Genomic DNA, 6,061 nt, shown 5'->3' with positions numbered 1-6,061 from the left:
TCCATATCCATTCGTGCTAGTGGACACTTGGGTTATTTTCATTTCTTGGCTGTTATGAATAAGGCTGCAATGAATGCAGGAGTGAAGATACCTCTTCAAGATCCTGATTTCAGTCCCATCCCAGAAGTAGGATTGCTGGGTCATCTGGTAGATGTATTTTTAATATTTTGAGGATGCTCCATACTATTTTCCATAGCAGCTGTACCGTTTTACATTCCCACCAACAGTGTACAACAAAGATTCCAATTTTTCCATATCTCTCCTCGCCAACCCTTATTTTATTTTATTTTATTTTATTTTTTTGGATAATAGCTATCTCAACAGGTGTTGTCTTGTTCTAGATTTGAGAGGAAAAATTTTGCTTTTTCACACTGAGTATGATGTTAGCTGTGGACTTTTCATATATGGCCTCTATTGTGTTGAAGTAAGTTCTTCTATACTGGATACAATTTTTAGAGTGCCATGAAAAAGTGTTGAATATTGTCAAATACTATTTTCTGCACGTATTGAAATAATCACATTACTTTTTGGTCCTTCATTCTGTTAATGTGATGTTGTCACATCGATTTGCATATGTTGAACTATCCTTACATCCTAGGGATAAGTCCCACTTGGTCATGGTTTATGATCCTTTTAATGTGTTGTTGAATTAAGTTTGCTAATGTTTTGTTGAGGATTGTTTATATCCATGTTCATCAGGAATATTAGCCTGTAGTTTTTTGTTTTTTTCTTGTGGTGTTTTTGTCTGGCTCTCCTATTAAGATGATGCTGGCCTAGTAAAAGGAGTTTGGATGTGTTCTCTCTTCTATTTTTAGAAGAGTTTGAGAAGGATTGGTATTAATCTTCTTAAATTTCGATGATAGAATTTACCTATGAAGCCCTCTGGTACTGGGCTTTTTTTTTGGTTGTTGGGAGATTCTTGATTATTGATCCAATCTCATTATTTGTTATTGATCTGTTCAGTCTTTCTGTTTCTTCTTGACACGGTCATGGTAGTTTTTAACGTTTCTTCTAAGTTATCCAATTTGTTGATATATCATTGTTCATAATAGTCCCTTTTTTTTTTTTTAATTTCTGTGGCATCAGTTGTAATGCCTCCTCTTTTATTTCTGATTTTGAATTTTCTCTCCTTTTTTTTCAGTTAGTTCAGCTAATGGTTTGTTGATATGTTTATCTTTTCAAAAAATAAACTAGTTTTATCTGTTTTTTGTATTGTTTTCTATTTATTTCATTTCATCAGTTTCTGCTCTAGTCCTTATTATCTCCTTCTTTATGCTAATTTTGAGCTTAGTTTGTTCTTCTTCTGTTTACTTGAGGTGTAAAGTTAGGTTGCATGAGATCTTTCTCAATGTAGGTGTTTATCACTAAAAGCTTCCTTTTCAGTACTGCTTTTGCTGTATCCCCTAAGCTTTGGTATATTTTGTTCTTTTTTTTCATTTGTGTCAAGATATTTTTAAATTTCCCTTTTGACTTCTTCTTTGACCCAGTGGTTGTTCAAGAGTGTGTTGTTTAATTTCCATGTATTTGTGTGTTTTCCTGATTTCCTTTTGTTACTGATTTCTAGTTTTATTTCATGGAAGAATGCAATAAAATAAAGTAAAAAAGATTTCAGTCTTCTTAAATTTGCAGTGACTTGTTTTGTGACTTAGCATGTGATCTATCCCAGAAAATGTTCCATGTATGCTTGAAAAGAGTATATATTCCACTGTTCTTGGTTTGGAATATTGTGTATAGGCTGTTAAGTCAAATTGGTTTATTGTGTTGTGCAAGTCTGCTGTTTAATTATTCATCTGCCATCTGAAAGGTACATCCATTGTTGAAAATGCAGTATCATAGTCTCCTACTCTTATGGTTTTGCTGTCATGATATGTCTTGATGTATTTCTTTGTGAACTGATGATTTTCCATAGTGGTATGCTTTGATTTCCCTCTTCTTTATCTTTCTTGTATCTACTGTTAGATTTTGCTTTGTGGTTACCATGAGGTAAAACATCTTAAAAATATAAAAGTCTATTTTAAGCTGATAAGTTTGATCACTTATAGAAATTCTACCCTTTTACTTCCCCCCACTTTATGTTTTTGATGTCACTGTTCATCTCTTTTAATATTGTGTATACATTAACAAATTATTGTGTCTACAGTTTTTTTGTGGTTTTTTTTGGCCATGCCATGCAGCTTGCGGGATCTTAGTTCCTGACGAGGGATCAAACCCGGGCCATGGCAGTGAAAGTGCAGCATCCTAACCACTGGACTGCCAGGGAATTCTCTGTCTTTTTAATACTTTTGTACTTTAACCTTTATACTAGCATAAATGATTAACACACTACCATATTACAGTATTAGAGTATTTCAAATTTGACTATATACTTTACCAGTGTTTTATCTTTTCATGTTTTCAAGTTACTGATTAGCATCCTTTCCTTGATGAAAAAAAAACTTGGAAGAACTACTTTTAGTATTTCTTATAGGGCAGATCTAATGGTGATGGAATCATTCAGATTTTGTTTTTTGAGAAAGTCTGGATCTTTCCTTCATTTCTGAAAGACAGCCTTGTTGGGTAAAGTGTCCTTGTTTGGCAGGGTTTTTGTGTTTGTGTGTTTGTTTCCCCAACACACTGAATATATCATCTGACCCTCTCTTGGCTGGCAAGGTTTCTGCTGAGAAATCTGCTGATGGACTTATGTGGGCCCTTATATGTGACGAATTTATTTATCCTTTTTCTTTAATTGTCTCTTTGATCTTAGGCTGTTTTATTATAATGTATCTTGGAGAAAATCTTTTTGAATTGAAATTTCGGGACGAACTGTTAGCCTCATGAACTTGGGTGTCCAAGTCTCCCTCCAGATTGAGAACTTCTCAGCCATTATTCCTTTCAATGAGCTTCCTGTCATTTCTCCCTCTTTTCTTCTGCGACTCCAACAATGTGTAGGTCGTTTCTCTCAATGGTGTCGCACAGTTCTTGGAGGATTTGTTGACTCTTTTTCATTTTTTTTTCTTGGACCGCTCTGACTGAAGGATTTCATATGACCTATATCCTAGTTTCCTAATTTTTTCTATTGTGTGGTCCAGTCTGCTATCAAAGCTCTCTGTTGAGTTATTCACTTCATTTTATTCTTCAACTCTAGGATTTTTTTTAATAGTTTCTGTTTCTTTGTTGAACTTCTTATATTGTTCATGCATTGTTTTCCTAGTGTCCTTTAGTTGTCCCTGCTTTAAGAGGGTTATTTTGAATTCTTTGTGAGACAGTTCATAGATCTCCCTTTCTTTAGGGTCAGTCACTGGAGCTAATCATGTTACCTTGATTATTAGTGATCCTGTGGCTTTGTGTTGGTTTCTGTACATTTGAGGAAGTAGGCACCTCTTCCGGTCTTTACAGATTGGCTTCAGCAGGGAACGCCCTTTACTAGTGAGATTCCAGGTGAACCGTCTGGTGTTGTCTGTGGTTGGCCTTGCTGATAGAGGCCCTGGGCTGGCAGCTCTGGTGCCTGGATCAGCAGATGGGCAGGCTTGGTGCCTGAGTCCTTGTGGTCAAGCCTGGATCCTGGCTCCACAGAGCCAGCTAAGTGCTGTGAACCTGGGGTGAGCCCAGTGCCTGGGTCTGCAAGTGTTGGCTTGCTGCTAGGCTGGGCACCTGGCTTCATGGAGCTAACATGGTGCTGGGGTGGGTTGGGAGCCTGGGTCTGTGATAGCAGACCTGGCACTGGGCCTGGCCGGGAGCCTGGGTTCATGGGGGCCAGTCTCGTGCCAGTGCTGGGATGGGCTGGGATCCTGGGTTTACAGCAGCCCACCGGAAGCCTGACACCACAGGAGCCACCTGGGGCTGTGGAAGCTGGCAGTGCTGGGTTCTGCAGTGAAGCTGGGTGCTCACTTCATTCTCCTGCCGCGGGAAGAATGTCTGTTTTCCCAATGGGCTGCCCAAGTTTAGGTAACTTCACATAATGTGATTATCTTTCCTGCCATCTGCAATGCTCTTTTCTTATTTCTGTGCTCCATCCAGGTGCTGTAATCCCTCACCTGGAGCTCTTAGCTCCTCTGAAGGTATTTTTACAGGTGGATAGTTGTTCCAGCGGATGTTTCTGGGAAAGGATGGGCACTGGAAATTCTAATACTGCCGTCTTGCTGATGTTACTCCCTCCCATTTTGTTCCTGTGTTCTCCTGATTTTACTTAGTTGTTTATCTGTGTTCTTTGTAGTCCATTGGGTTTTTTAAGATGATTAGTTTGAATTCTTTGTCCGTCTGTGGAACTCCATTTCTTTAGGGTCAGTAACTAGAAGTAAATGTTTCCTTTGGTGGTGTTATGTTTCCCTGATTCTTGGTGATGTTTGTATCCTTTGTTGGTGTCTGTGAATTTCAAGACCGTCTCAACAGGCTGGCTCCAGAAGGGAAAGGACTTCATCAGTGTGACTCAGCCTGGCCTGGGATCCTGGGATTCTGTATTTTGGTGGCATCCACAGGCAGGGGTGTTCACTTCCAGGGTCCTTGGGGTCTGTAGTTCAACAGTGCTTGTGGGGTTTGTGATGGGCAGGACTGGCTGGTGGGGTCTCTAGTGAATGGGGCTGGCTGGTGGAGTTCTGTGGTCAGGTGGGGTCGTTTGTGTGGCTGCAGTGCCGTCTCTGAGATCTGTGTGTACTAGCCGCTGAAAACCCCTACTTGTTTTTAACTTCTTAACCGTCTCCAGGTGGTCTAGCTGTGCCAATTTCTTCAGTTTTCTGCATGAGGTGAGACAGAAGTGGGCCTCCTGAGGAGTGCCCTGAAATGCTGGGAAAGTTGGATATGCACCTTGGTCTCTCTTTTCTCCACTGGAGAAATCATGGGCCAAAGGGGATCCTTCTTGGTGTTGATGTGCCGGCTTGGGGGGCGTTGGAGGGCAATGCAGACAAAGTGAAACTGTTCTTCTTATCCTTTTAAATGTGATTTTTCTTAGTTTTCATGCTCTACTGGGGTGCTGTAGCCTCTTCCCTGGGTTCTGGAATTCTCACACAGGCATTCTTGTCCACGGATAGTTGCTAAACTGGTGTTTCTGTTGGGAGACTAGGGCTGGGGACTTCCCATTCCACCATCTTGCAGATGTCACACCTTGGAGCAAACTTAAAAGTCTATTCTATTAAGACCTTTGAAGGAATCTTCTATTTCTCTAGCTAGACTAGTTTCTTGAGCTCGAGAATGTGCCTGCTTTTATTCAGGAAACTTTACCTGAACCTCTGGGTTGACCATGTCCCCTTCCTCTCTGCACTGAAGATGACTCGGACACACATCTCTCATTGCACTCGTACTGAAATGATTCGTGGCTCTATCCGTCTCTTCAACCAGATCGTAAGCCTGTAAGGGCAGAGAGCATCATGTCTTGGTCATCTTTGTATCCTTGCATTAGCATAGTAGCTAGCATAGAGAGTCCACTCAGTTCATATGTGAATTCATTATGTCACTCATTCAATGAATAATTATTGAGATCTTACTATGTGCTAAGCACTAGTCTAGTATGAGTATATAACAGAGAACAAAATTGGTAAAAATTCCTGCCCTAAAGAAACTTACCTTCTAGTTGGGGGAACAGACAATTAATGTAATAAATAAGTCAAATAAACATTATGCTATTAATAAGTAAAAAGAAAAAGTGGGGAGAAGGATAAGAAATTGAAGAGGGAGAATATTGGAGTTTTGGATAAGCAGTCTCACTGAGAAAGTGTCCTTTAAGTAAAGACCTAAAGAAAATGAGGTAGTTGGCTCTTTGGATATCTGCAGGAGACAGCAGCAAGGAGGAGGGCTGGGTGAAGCCTTGACGCCTGGCGTGTTTGAAGAATATTGAGAGAGAGTAATAGGAAATGAAGTCAGAGAGAAATGTACTGAGTGGTAGGGCCTTGAAAATTCTGGTAAAGCCTTGGGCTTTTACTCTAAATGAGATGAGAAGCCAATGGGGGGCTTTTGACAGAGAAGAGATCAGCTGACTTACTTCATTTAATGTTTATCAAACTAAATAGTCCAGGAAGACATATTAATTATGTACATTTATAGTCTAAATGGTAATTTAGGTCAGAAGATTCCAAACCCACAATATCTTTTT

This window comes from Orcinus orca, chromosome 2 (genome assembly GCF_937001465.1).
Source record: "Orcinus orca chromosome 2, mOrcOrc1.1, whole genome shotgun sequence".
In the NCBI taxonomy this organism is placed as follows: domain Eukaryota; kingdom Metazoa; phylum Chordata; class Mammalia; order Artiodactyla; family Delphinidae; genus Orcinus; species Orcinus orca.
Note: the sequence above shows the minus strand (reverse complement) of the source record.